We start from the raw sequence: 13,346 nt of genomic DNA, 5'->3' as shown, positions 1-13,346 counted from the left end.
TACGTGCTAATAAATGGATTTCCACTGCAGTTATACTGTGTCATACAGTTCCTCAGATGAGTTTATAATATAAGCCCCTTGCTTGGAGGGGTGTACCGCATCGTGTATTTCTCATGAAGCCCTCTCTGTCCGAACCGCAGTGCCTGGCACTTAGTAGGTACTTGGAAAACACTGGTGATACGGTTAAGTGATCACTGAATTATCCACTGCACTGAATTCTCCCAGCCACCAGGTCCCCCGTCCCAACCCTTAGCATGGCCAATGGAAAATTAATTGGTTGTAAACTGCATATCTAATTACAACATCCCGCCCCTGCCACAGAGATGTTCAAATGTTAATTATAACATATGCATCTCAATAACAGACGTTAGCATTTAATGCAGCATTAATAACGCCACATGGACTGCCCAGTGCATACACAAAGCTTCCTTTTATCTGCCATTAGGACAGACTTTGCACTTTCAGCACGGAAGTCCTCATCTTTAAAGCCTTCCTGCCCCTGACACCGAACGTTTCCCTGCAAGCCTGGACCGCGCCTAAGTCCCCAGTTCTCTCAACACGGAGGTTCCCCACCCCGGGCCGAGCCACGGTCGCGGGGAGGGGGCGTCGGCCGGCGGGTTTCGGCGCGACCACCCTGGGCTGTCTCCGCTGCGTCGGCGGCATCCCCGGCGTCCCGGCGGCGCGCCGCTCTCCAGGGCCCGCCATCCCGGGAAAGAAAGGCGAACTACATTACCCAGCAGGCCTCCCGCCGCCCTCTTTCCTTTCAAGTCTTTGCACGTGGCCGGAGGGGAGGGAGGGGCCGGGACGTCACTCTCCTACATTCTCTTTCCCTGTGTCAGAGCGGGGATCGTTTTTTTTTTTTTTTCCTTCCTCTACTCCCTCCCCCCCACCCGCCCCTCCCTCCCTCTTTCCCTTCCCTCCCTCCCTCCCCTCTCGGTTGGGTTTGTGCGCTGGGGCTCCGATCCCCTCCGCAGCCGGGACGCGCGGAACTCGAGGCAGGAGTCGGCTCTCTCGAGCCTCCTCCCTCCCTTCCCCTTCCCTGCCCCCTTCCCCCACCCCCGACTCGGACTCGGAGCGGCGGCCGGAGGAACCCCGAGGTGAGCATCCCCCCGCCCGCCCGCCCCCCTCTTTTAGTCAGCTCAGCTTGCGGATCGATTCGGGGACCCGCCGGGAGGCTGCGTGACGTGCGCGTGCTTATAGATAAATCCGAGAAAACCGCCCCAAACAATTAGCCCCCTTCCCCCTCCCTGCGCCCCCGGCCGCCGGGCGTCCGCGCCCATCCTCCGACCCCCTCTCGGTCGCGGACCGCACTCCACGAACTCAACCCCTCCCCAGGTTCGCCGCTGCCCCGCAGGGCTCCCCGCCCAGTGGGGAGCCGTAGCCCTGGGGCTCCCGAGAAGAGGGGGCTCTCGGGGGCGCACGGCTGGAGCCCGGCGCGCGTCGGAGCCGCGCGGTGTAGCCGCTGTCATGTGCCGGGTTCCGAGCCGGGGGGGAGGAAGAGAGCGAGCGTGATCGCTCTCCCTTTTGTTTTGAAGCCCGCATTTGCTGCATCAAGCAGTTGCTTTAGTACCAGCCAAACTTGCAGCTGTTCTGACCGCGCTCCGCCGAGGTAGGGAGCGCGGCCCTGGGTGGCGACTCCCGGCCGGAGGCTGCTGCGCTGGCGGCTGCCGGAGGGACCCCGAGAGAGTGTCTCCACGCAGCCCCTCCCTCCTGTGGTGACTGATTGTGTCTGTAGCAGCGGCCGTGCGAGAGTGTGTGCGCGCCCGTCCCCGCGAGCGCGGGGATGTCTGTCGTCTAGACAGGCGGCACCCTCCCTCCGTCCCCGGTGAGCCCGCGGGCCGCGGGGGGCGCGGGGGATGGGAGCAGAGGAGGAATCCGAATCGGTGGAGCCATTGCGGTCGCAGCTTTGGACATTCCTTACGGTGGTGATTTTGTTGGCTTTTTATTATTATTCCTGTCGCCGCGGTGTAATTGGGCCTGGGGAATAGACCCGCCCGGCGGAGCGGGGGTTAAGTTGACAGGCTCTGAAAAGCCTGCTCGCGGTGGCCAGTGACCCGAGCGGCCGCGGGGTGGGCTCCTGCTCTGGCTCTTCGGGACGACGAGCAGGTGACTGTCCTGGACGCGGGTCGTGGGGGCAGGGAGGGCAGGGGGTGGTGGTTCGGTCTGCGGCGGTGGAGGTCTGCGGCCCCTGAGGACCGCGAGCCCGAGCCCAGGTGCGTCTGGAGGAGGCGTCCCGGCGACCGCGGGTGTGAGTTGGGTGTATCTTAACACTGATGTGAAAAGACAATCGGGGTTCGGAACCTCTCCTCTGGTCGGCGTTGGCTCTTGGGTTTCGTGGAGTTTTCAGGGCTGGGGTTGGGGGGGCCGGTGTGAGCAGGGAGGGGGTGCGGCTTGTAAAGGGGAGGGCTGGCTGCCGGAGGCCTGTGTGTCCCCACCCCGAGGAGCGAGGCGTCGCCTCCCCCGCCCAGCTGTTTGTGTGTGTACACACCGCCCCGGCGTGTGTGGGGGGGCGGGGCGTGGGGGGGGGGGGCAGACCGCGGCGTAGTGGGGACGCGCGTGGGCCCGACTACCCGGTGAATCGTCCCGCCAGCCCCCTCGCGGTCCCCGTTGGGCTCCTAGTCATGTGTGTGTGTCCGCGCGCGCGCGCGCCCGGGTTACTTGGACTGGGGGTCCTGCGGCTGTGCGACCGGGAGCCCCTGCAGTTGCGTGTGCGCGGAGTCGGCGAGGGAGTTCCGGGCTCGCGGGGGCGCGGGAGACCCGCCGTGCCTCCCTCCGCGTCCCCGATGCCCCCTGACCCGGCGGGCTGGCAGCCTACGCGGCGGCGCGGGGCGCAGGTCTGGCCGGGCGGGGAGGGGCCGCGGGTGCGCGCGTGTCGCCGCCCCCCACCCTCCCGACAGGCTCGGGTTGACCCTTGCTCCGAGGCGCTCTGTGGGTGCGCGTGCCCGCGCGCCCGCCGCTGCCTCGCGGACCCTGGAGAGGACCCGCGCGCTCTGCGCACCCCCTTCCAGCTCTTCGTCCTGGAGACCGTGGGGGCCACAGGCTGCCCGGCCCGCCGGGCCCCGGCCTGTCCGGGCGCTGCCGCCCGCGCTGCTACCCGGGTGCGCTGCGGACCGCACGCCTTCGCCGCCTTCGCCGCCTTCGCCGCCGGCTCTGTGCGGCCGGGGGATTATCTCCCAGGCTAGGGGCCGGCGCGCGAAGGGAGGAAGCCGGTGGAGCTGCGGGCCCCGCGGCGGCTGGAGTCTCGGGAGGGCGAAAGTGACACAGCACGAGCGCCGCCGCCGCCGGAGCTGGAGGAGAGAGGAAGGAGCCGCCCAGAGCGCGGGGAGGGGCCGCGGGCTGTCCGGGCCCGGTTCCTCCTGCCCAGCGCGGGGTCTGGCCTGAAGACCTCAGGAATCCCGGCTTCGAGCCTGCTCAGCCGGCGCGAGGAAATTGCCAGGCTTTCAAGAAAACCCAATTCTATGGGAACAGAAGGCACCGAACAAACGTTAGATGTGCAGTCCCTCAGGACGCACTCAGGTTGCCTGAGGAAACTCCCTTTGAGTATTTGACCAGGATTCGGTTTACACACAGATCATCTCTGGTGTGTCAAGTGTCTGTCCTGGGTAATGTACGCTTGTAGGCAGTAATTTTGTAACGCATTCTGGGGTACAGTGTCATCGGTGATGAACAGATTTCAATAATAATAGTATGTTTGTAAGACTTTACAGGGCGTTTCACCCACCCCCTGCCCCCACTTTGAATCATCACGTTTATTTAGAGGGTCCTGTGAGGTAGCGGGGTATTAACCCCGTTTTACAGATAAGCACACTGAGACTCAAAAAAGTGCCAAGGCTTCTCAGAGGGGGAAGGGCTACTTTCCCCCCTCTGTGGTCCTGTAGATTTCTCTTCTCAGCCTGTGGCTTTTAATTTAAATAATGTCCAGTGTGCGTGTGGTGGGGTGTTTTTGTTTTTGTTTTGAGAGTATGTCTTGGCACCCCAGGAACCCAGGAAGTACTGAGCCTGAGTAAGGGGATCGATTATACTGGTATTTATTCTTCATCAAAACAATTTTGATTTGCTACCAGTTCTAATGAGAATAGCCATTAAAGAACAGAAGCCTGCACTGCTGGTATTATTGCTCATCTGATAATTTTCTAAAGGTGAATGGTTATCAGCTTTGATACATCCACCATATCAGAATCATACCTGCGTGTAATAAATCCATATGGCATACATGTTTATGCAACACCTGTCTGTGTTCATATGAGCGTGTTCATGGATTCAGTGTCCTTACTGAATCCACAGTTTATTCTTTAGGTATTATTTTAAAGGGTAGATCCCTGAGAAACCATCCCAGGTTATCTTCCCTGCCCTCTGTATCTCCAGGAGTAGGGAAGTCCTGAAAAGAGCAAAGAGCTCCTACATGCTGGATGTATTTTTCAGAGTTCATGTACAGGAAGGTCCTCAGACACAGCCTGGAAGGTTATTAGGTTTGGTCAACTAATCATTCACTCACAACTATTTATTGAGCACCTACATGTTTCTGTATCTGGAAGTGTGTGCAAAGAAAATTGAACACATAGTCCCCACCTGCCCAAAACACATTCCAGCTGCCGAGATAAATGTAAGATTTTAAGTCCAGCATGTTTATTGAACACCTACCTTAGGCTGGATACTCTGCTCTGTTTGGGGCACACAAAGATAGTATAGTAGTGGTAGCTAAGTTATAATGCAATAAAGCAGATGATTCACAGCCTATGGGAGAGAACAGATCATAAATACTTTAGAGCACTCACCCTGGGACTTAGTCAGTTTCACACATGTTAGTCGGAAGGGTCTCCTAATGCCAGTTCCTTTCCAGGGCAAATGCAGGAGGGAGCAACAGAGGAAGAACAGCCTTCCGTCCCTTGTTACCCTGGACTTCAGGCTGTTTGTGCCCTCCCAGGTGGGCCTGGAGGTGTGTCCTCCTGGGGAAGTTAGGCAGCTACTGGGAAATAACCCTGAAGTCAACCAGCGGATGACTCTGCTGAGCAGTGAGGAGCTGACAAGTTGTTCTCCATGGTCCTGCCCCAGCTCTGCGGGGCTATGATGGGCTGTGGTAGGCTATCTTCAGTGATAGGCTGTGGCTTCCATCAAGGTCTCACTCAGGCCCTTCCTGGGTTTAGTAGTTTCTGTCTTACGGGTCGGTGTGGATGTTTTACTGTGGGTCTGCTTTTTATCTGTTCATTCCCAAACTCACTCTGGAGTCCCTGACATGGTCCTCCAATTTCATCTCAGTTTTGGGGTCTACTGCCCTGGTTTTAAGGTTCTATTGTTTGCAGTTCAGATGATGAAGGAGGAAGCAGGAGATGGTAGGTAGGATGGAGAGAGAGTCCCAAGCCTACAGAGAGAACAGGAGGTTCAAACAGACGGGCGAATCACAGTTGGGAATTTTCCAAATGTGATGGCATTGCTACATAGCTTACCCGATAATGTGGCAGCTTCTTTTGATGTTCTTTTGGGGGGGATCCTCCACCTCTCGGCCTCGCTGCCAACTCAGTCACCTGAGCTCAGCTGTTCACATTCAGGTTTTACTCTTCTGCTCTTCTGCCCTCCTGCCTCAATCTGCACACAATTTAATTTAGAACAGTGCTGTGATGGTGGCCTCCTCCCTGAATTATCACCACGCTATCGACATCTGCCTCTTATTTCTGAATTAAACCCAGGCCAAAGCTGTGGTTCAGAACAGGGAGGGAAACAGATACATCTCCAGATCCTAGGCACCCAGACCTGGGAAGGGTCTTACCCATGAGCTGATCTCCATGTGAAGACCCTGAGGCCAATGAAGGTGACATGACTTGCCCAAAGTCACTGGGAGCCCTTGGCAGAGTGGGACAAGAAAGTCCAGATTTTGATGCCTCGTTCAATCTTCTTTTTCCATACTGTGATGCTTTCTGAAAAAAAATGGGGTTCTTACTTCCCAAAGAGTGAGACTCCTACCTCTTCTCTGCTCTCCTCTGGTTCTGAGAAAGGCTCTGGAATTCACGTCTTAGTCTTGAGGTTCCTTTCCTTTGAGACTGCCCTTCCCTGCCCTACCTTTCGTCTTTGGCATCCAGGAATCGGGCTGAGGGCATAGATTTGCGGGAGGTGGTAGGCTTGGGGGCTTCCCAGTGCACTTGGGTTTGGTCTTTGGCTTTCCCTTCCTGTGGCGGGGTCCTCAGCAACCTCCTGAAAGTGTTTGCAAAGCTGTTATGTATGTGCATTTTTCTAGGAAGAGAACCCATAGATTTCATTGGCTCTTCACCTGACTCAGTAAGGACAGAAACTACTGGTGGGGGTAGTGGAGTTATGCAGGGGTTGGTTGGCACTGGAGACTACACTTGATTTGGGTTTACAGTTTGTGAAGTAGTTCAACCAAGTGATCTCATCTCCTTTTTACCATAGCCCTGCCAGGCTGTCAGCATTATTCCCATTTTGCATACGAGTAAATTGAGCCTCCAAGTTTAGTAACACTCCTAAGTCACAAGGAAGAAGTAGAGCAGGGATCTGAACCCGGGTCTTCAGACTTCAAATCCAGTGCCTAGGGCTGGGATGGTCCATTGTGTCACATCATCATTACAGTTTTGTGAGTGGAGTGCTTCCAAGTTTTTAGAACTTTTTATGTCCACCGTTGGCTCATATCCAGTATGGAGTCAGACCCAAGTGCTGACTAACTTATTCAAGGATGGGATGGATAAAGTAGGGGAGACAGTTATCATAGCAATGATATGTGGATGGGGCCAGTTGGGATGATTTTGTGGAAGAGGTGAATTTGGGAGTGGGTCTGGGGTCTTGGCGGACCTAGAATAGGTTTTCATTGGGCCAGTGGCCCAAAAGTCTGTAAAGGGGAAATTGTGTGGTGAACACAGTGGTTGAGAAAGTTCTGAGGGCTTTGTAGTACAACAGTCAAGGGGCACCTGCTCTAGAGTCGGAGATTGGGGAGGGCTTCCTAAGGGAGACAACACAGGAGCTGAAAGCGAATGGATGAAAAGAAGAAACCAGCAGGAGAAGAGACGGAAGCGAGAAGGAGCAGCGTGTGCCTAGGAGGGGCGACCTGAGGCTGGGCATAGCCAGGGATTGCAGCAGCAAGGTCAAGTTCAAAGGTGGAGAGGCAGACAGGGCACAGATCCAAGGAGTTTTGTGAGCCTGCCTGAGGACGTTGGCTTTTAGACTGCAGGTAGAGCATGGAGGATGGGGCTTTAAGCAGAGCTGAGGCATGCTGCCCTGGATCAGAAGGGAATGTGACCTGGAGCCCTGGAATCAGGAGGCCACTGGGCTGATGAGGCAATGACAGGTTCCATCCAGGATCCAGGTCGCCAGGGATAAGGCCTGGAGCCAGGGCCATGTGTAGGGGGAAGGAGGCAAGGCTATACATTAAAAACATTTGGGGGCTAAAGTCTGCAGTGATTGTTTAGCTTAGAGGAATAAAGGAGAAGTCCCAGTGACTCCCAGGTTTCTGGCCTCACTGATGGGATGGATGGTAGCCTTTACCCAGGTGTGAACTTCTGGTTGTCGGAGCAGGTCCACTGAGGTTGGGGTGAGAAGGAGGGCCGCTTGAGCTCCATGGTAGATGCATTGGAGTTGAAGCGCGGGTGGGAGAGTCCTGTGGAGCTGGCTCACAGACCATGCAGCGTGCAGGGTAGCAGCCTGAGGGGGATGTGTGGGCAGGAGCTACAGCTGTGGGAGTGGGAATGAGCTGCTAGATGGACCGCGATGGGGGCTGCTGTAGACAATAAAAGACCTCTTCCTTCCATTGTCGGAGAATCCTTTGTCATGCTGGGGCCGCTGGGGCCGCCGTCGTCAGGGAAGCCGGGCGGGGATGCTGTGTCATGCTGGAGGCCCAGCTGGCAGGATCCAGCGACAGCTGAGAGCACATCAGCTGGGAGCCTTTAGAGTGAGGGGAGAGGCGTTTTCATTTTTAACATCCACCGCGAGCAGAGCCCTGATTCCAGGCGCTCAGGGTGGGAGCAAAGGGCAGGGAAGGCTGGCCCCTGCTTCCAAGGAGCAGGCAGTGTGGCTGCTCCCAGATGGGGACAGCGGAGGCCACAACAACGCTTTCACTCCCTGCGCAAGTACTAGAGTACGATTGCAATAGCAGAGTGTTGCAGATACTTCTCTTCTTGCCGCACTGCACTTTTAGAGAGCTGATGTGTTTTAGGCAGAGCTCCAGTCTTTTCAGTTTTGAATCTTCATGGGCCTGAACGAGTGCCTGGCACATGTAGGTGTTGCACCTACATTTGTGGATCTGCAGGGATGTGGCCAGAGTTAATTGTTTGGGGTGGGAGGCCAGCCAGGGAAGGTTCTTGTGAGCAAGTCCAAAGAGGGTATCCAACACTGAGTTAGAATATTTTTAGTACCATAGTGGAGTAAAAATCTTGAAAATCATCCAATTACCAAGCACCTAGAAACGCTATATAAAGTTAACTATCCTTTCAAAGAAGAGCCAAGTTCATAGAACGGAAGGGAAATACCCAGGGGATTCAAAACTGAGTGTGGACATTCAGCTTCTACTTGGGCTAGGCCAGTCCTGGGGGTTGGGTGGTTGTGGGGGTGTGAGGGGTGGTTGCTGGTCTCAGAACCAAGGGAGGTTGAGCTTGGCAACGTCTCCTCCAGGAGACGAGACAGGAGTTGGAATGGAGGGCCCCCCTAAACTGGGCCCCTGCAAAGGTTTGTACACTTGGAGAAAGGATGGAATAAAAACGTCAGCCCATTGGCATGGAGGTGGGGGAGGGGCAGCTTGGCAATCTTGGCCTGGATTTCCCCACACTAGTGGGGAAAAATCAGTCCTGGAAACTAGAATACCTCAGGCCTGTTAGGGCTTTGGATGTCCACTACAAATGTGGTCTAGAGTCCCCAAGAGGATGAGTTAGTGGATAAAGCCTCCAGGAACCAGGGCCCCCCAGCCCATGGCTCTCAGCTCCCAGGGGCACCAGGAAGATTCTGGGGCTCCTCACCCTTCATGGACTTGAGTCTCCGCCACCTTGGAGAGACTGCTGAAGGACCCAGGTGGCCTGAGTGAGTGAGGAGGAGGAGAGAGAGGCCTGAGTGGGAACCTTTCAAAAGGGCCTTCAAGACAACTACACGCCAGTGGAGGGGTGTGCACGGCCTGTGAAGGGCTATTCCTGCCCCAGGGCTGCATCTCTTAGCAGAAGCCTGCAGACAAACCTGTCCAAGAAGGCCAGAATGTCCTCCCCTACCATTTACTCGGGACAAGTCCTTACCGAGGCTTCTGTCCAGATTCCCCCGAAGGGTGCCGCCCTGTGCAGATTCCAACTTCTACTGGTCCCCCAGACTGTGTACCACATCATCTCCCCCACGCCCAGGTTCCTGGAACTTTAAACTTGGAAACACCTTAGAGTTACCCATTCGGTCTCCTAGCTGGTGTGGGAATCCTGGCTTATCTTGCCCCAGTGCTTCCCGCATGCCAGGAGCGTCCTGCTCTGCGAGGCAGCCCCTTCCCTCACTTGAAGCCTTGTGCAGTCGGAAAGGCCTTACATAAGCCTCAGGCAGCCCCCAGCCATCTCCCCCCATTGCCCCTTTGGCTGTTGTGAGAGATGTTTTCCAGGCCCTTCACCATCCTGTTGGCTTCTCCTGGAAGGGCCTTAATTTGTCAAGCTAAGATTCTGTGAGCGAGCGTCCAGCCAAGTCGCATCCTAACTTACTGAGCACAGAGGGAGCTTTTGCAGATGGGTGCGAGCTGAGCTGAGCCGAGCTGGCTGCATAAGGCACAGTCTGTGACGTAGAAGTTTGGAGAATCTTTGGCTCAGTGCTTTTCAGATTCATATGGAAGAAGCAACAGCATACACTGCAAGTTCCTTCCTCCAACACCCAGAATATATTTCAGCTTATAAGTAAGTGACTCCGGGATCTGATGCAGGGAGCTGACGTTAATCCATCTATTTATGATGAGCCAGGCACAGTGCTAGGCGCCCTCTGTATGCCTCCCTAAGTAAAAGTAACGTCTGTGAGGGAGAGAGACAGAGAGGCAGAGACATGGAGATGACTAACAGTCGTTGTGACAGTTGAGCCCCAAAGTTATTCAGAAAGAATGTGTGTGGTTCCATCCGGGCTGGGTGGAGCTCACATTCCCAATGCTGTTCCCTTTTAGGGCCTGCCTCCCGGGGTAGGCAATGTCATGATCTCACCGCTGTGGCTGAGAAGCCACAGGCCTTTGCCATATGCGTGGATCATTAGCTGAGACACTTAGGAGTTTGAACTGTGAGATTAAGAGTGTCCGCTGGAGAATCCACATCTTGATGTGTCACCAGATTGGATGGTGTTCACAGTCAGAGTGTTTCTTAGAGCACGTAGTTTATCTGTCTTGGGGTCTGTCTGCAGTGCCCTGGGCTGTCCTCCGGTAGCAAAAGGCCTTCTGCTCCTTTGCATCTCCAGGATGGTTGGGGTCTGGGGGGTTCATAGATACCCCAGGCACCGTGTTGAGTTCTGTAGAACATCAGCTGCCTGAGCAGTGAGGTTGCCTCAGCCGGCTGGATGTCCAAATAAGCTCCGCCAGTTTCACACAGGGCCTCTGCTGACAGGGCCCAGTGTCGAGGGTCAGGGATTCTGGGAAAGCACCCAATTTCTCCTCTTTCTGCTCCCAAAGTTGTTCCTTCTGCTCACATTCTGCTGGTTTGCCTCCAACCTTTGAGCTTAAGGCCCTTACCTCTGTTAACATTTGGCTCAGTTTAGCAGGCAGGCATCAGGCACCTGCTGTGGGACAGATGAATTCGGGGAACCTGGTAGGGTCCCTACGTCCCATCTTCGTTTTGGTGGGGAAGACGGAATGGCCTCATGTTCGTGTAATGTGGGGGAAAGAAAAGTACGCTGAAGCAGCCAGCACAGGGCGATTATACTTTTTTGTCCCAATGCAGCATGTTTGAGAGTGAAAGGAGGTTATTAATAATCACGTTGGGACACAGACATCACCTGGGCCGGGCAGGGGGGCTGGCTTATGGCCACATGGAGCAGGGATGTATATGTGGGTCACACCTGACACTGTCATCAGTCATTTATACTACAGGAGGCACAGGGGGATGACGGACGATGGTGCCTACAAAGAAACTGGCAACTGTTTCCCCATTTTGCTGAGGGGCTAGAGAGAAAAGCATTTTCCGTGGGGACTGTGGGCTCAAAATTCTGATGGGTCTCAGTTTCCAGCCCCAAGGATCTATCATCTGTCTCACCATGATCTCAGTTTTTGAGGTTGGAGTTGGAGGTGGAAGTTTGGAGAGGTGAAGACTGGCTTGTAGGATGTTCTTGGCTACAGGTAAAAGAACACCGGACTCACAGGGCTTAAAAAACAAGGTGTTTACAGACTAACACAGCCAGAAGTCCGCAGGTAGGGGTCCTAGGGTTGGTTAATTCAGTGGGTCGGGGATCATTTCAAGGACTCATTCTAACCTTACAGGCAACGGTTTCAGCATTTTGGCCTTTGTCCTCGGGCTTGTCCCCTCATAGTCACAGGATAGCTGCCCCTGCTCCACACACATCACGTTCTCATGTAACTGTGTCTGAGGGCGGGCAGGAAAGTGAGTTTCTCCTTGTGTTTTAATTTATCAAGCATGGAGACCTTTCCCAGAATCCCCCTGCTAGAATCTCCAGCAAACCCTGTTGAAGAGAAATGGGTGGCTACTTACGCCTCGGCTCCATGGAGGCTGAGAAAGCAAGTCTTGGTGTTTTCTGCCTCATCTACAGGAAGAGGTGAGACTGCTTGTAAGGGAGTGGGGAGGAGAGTCATGGTTGGGTGAGCATTGATTAATGTTTGCCTCAACAGATTTCAGTAGGATTTTGTTTATTTATTTGGGGGAGTTGTCTGCTTTATTGAGAAATAATTGTTTATACCTCAGTATAATTGAAGTTAAAAAAAAAATGCACCCCCTGGCTCTGGCAACTGATCCACTTTCTTTCACTATAGTTTTGCCTTTCTTAGTAATTATTATTTCTTAACTCCTGGGTATCGTTGGGGCATAGGACCGCAGGTGCCCCGTGATACCTTTTGCATGGCCTCGGTAGGTGGGTTCCAGGGCCTCTCCCCACCAGCAGCCCCTCTCCTCTCCCACCACTGGAGCCAAGGGGAGACCTGGCAGACAGAATTGTCCAGAGGCAGGGAGCCTAGGTTTCAGGTGGCCCAGACAGCAGGACTAGAGATGCCTGAGGGGCTGAAGCTCTGGTTGGTTGATGGCAGACAGCGGTCACCTTTGAGGGTAGCAATGAGGTTGGAAGGGGAAGTTGCTCCTTAGTGTGGTGGGATACCTTGGGTCCAGCAGAGTCTTGTCTGTGCTGATTGGGAAGTCAGGCCCTAGTGGTGGACACTGTCTTCCCTTCCTCAAACCGCTATCCCCTTCGTACAGACAAACAGCCTGGGCCATAGGTGCCTGCCAGTCCCCTGGGGCCAATCCATCCCTGCTTGGGTCTTTATACACTCTGCTAATTTGGTCAGTTCTGTCCTCCCCTCCACCCCAGGACTTGGTCTGTAAATCTTTAGGGCACTTGGCACTTGCTGTCACTCCCATCATTCCTTGGGGCCTCACCTGACCTGTTCTCTGAGATCGTAAGCACCTTGATACTATCCTGGTCTGAGGCCTCTGCAGATAGATTATAGGACTAGGGCACTGCCTGCAACAGGGTCCATGCTCCATGGAAAAAAACATTTTTTTACAGCAAAGTACATACTTGTAGAATGAGGAAAGGCGCTTGCTCATCTTGGCCATCTCTCCAGATTCAAAACCAGATCGTTGTGGCACAGCATGGTGCCCTGCAAGAGCATTTATAGATCTCTACGTAATCCTTCCCTAAAGAGGAAGAAAGGTAACCCACCATGCTGTTAGGGGTTGAATTGTAACCCCCAGTACATTGAATATGACTGTATTTGGAGAAAAAGATCTTAAAGAGATAATTCAGGTAAAAGGAGGTCCTATGGGTGGGCCCTAAACCAATACGACTGGTATCCTTAAAAAAAGAGGACATAAGGACACAGGGAAGATGCAGCCCCAGGACATCTGGGAGATGAGGACACAGGGAGAAGGCGGCCATCTGCAAGTCAAGGAGAGAGGCCCCAGAGGAAACCAACCATGCTGTCCTTTTTTTTAAAAAAGATTTTATTTTATTTATTTGAGGGAGAGAGTGAGAGAGAGAGCACAAGAGGGGGTAGGGTCAGAGGGACAAGCAGACTCCCTGCTGAGCGAGGAGCCCAATGCGGGACTCGATCCCGGGACTCTGGGATCATGACCTGAGCCGAAGGCAGTCGCTCAACCAACTGAGCCACCCAGGCGCCCTCAACCATGCTGTTCTTAATCTCGGCCTTCTAGCCACTAGATCTGTGGGACTATAAAGCTCTCTTGTCTAGGCTT

The 13,346-nt window shown here is 54.5% G+C and overlaps 1 protein-coding gene across 8 annotated transcripts in view; it reads left to right on the top strand.

Moving 5' to 3' along the window:
- The first annotated feature begins 916 nt into the window (after positions 1–916).
- CTIF (cap binding complex dependent translation initiation factor) overlaps positions 917–13,346 on the top strand; it is a 290,202-nt gene continuing 277,772 nt past the window's right edge. For 2 of the 8 annotated variants that reach the window (XM_045886755.3, XM_045886756.3), the window contains exon 1: positions 917–1,097. The gene's annotated coding sequence lies outside the window, so the exon portion shown is untranslated. Of the gene's footprint in view, positions 1,098–1,636; positions 1,923–1,987; positions 2,107–13,346 lie in introns of those variants that run through there. The other 6 variants (XR_010407187.1, XM_045886749.3, XM_045886754.3 and 3 more) reach the window with 4 other exon arrangements.

The sequence above is a fragment of the Mirounga angustirostris genome, unplaced genomic scaffold (assembly GCF_029215605.1).
Source record: "Mirounga angustirostris isolate CCGP_5_RB_7025 unplaced genomic scaffold, mMirAng1.0.hap1 SCAF_14, whole genome shotgun sequence".
NCBI lineage: Eukaryota > Metazoa > Chordata > Mammalia > Carnivora > Phocidae > Mirounga > Mirounga angustirostris.
Note: the sequence above shows the minus strand (reverse complement) of the source record. Positions and strands in the feature narration are given on the sequence as shown.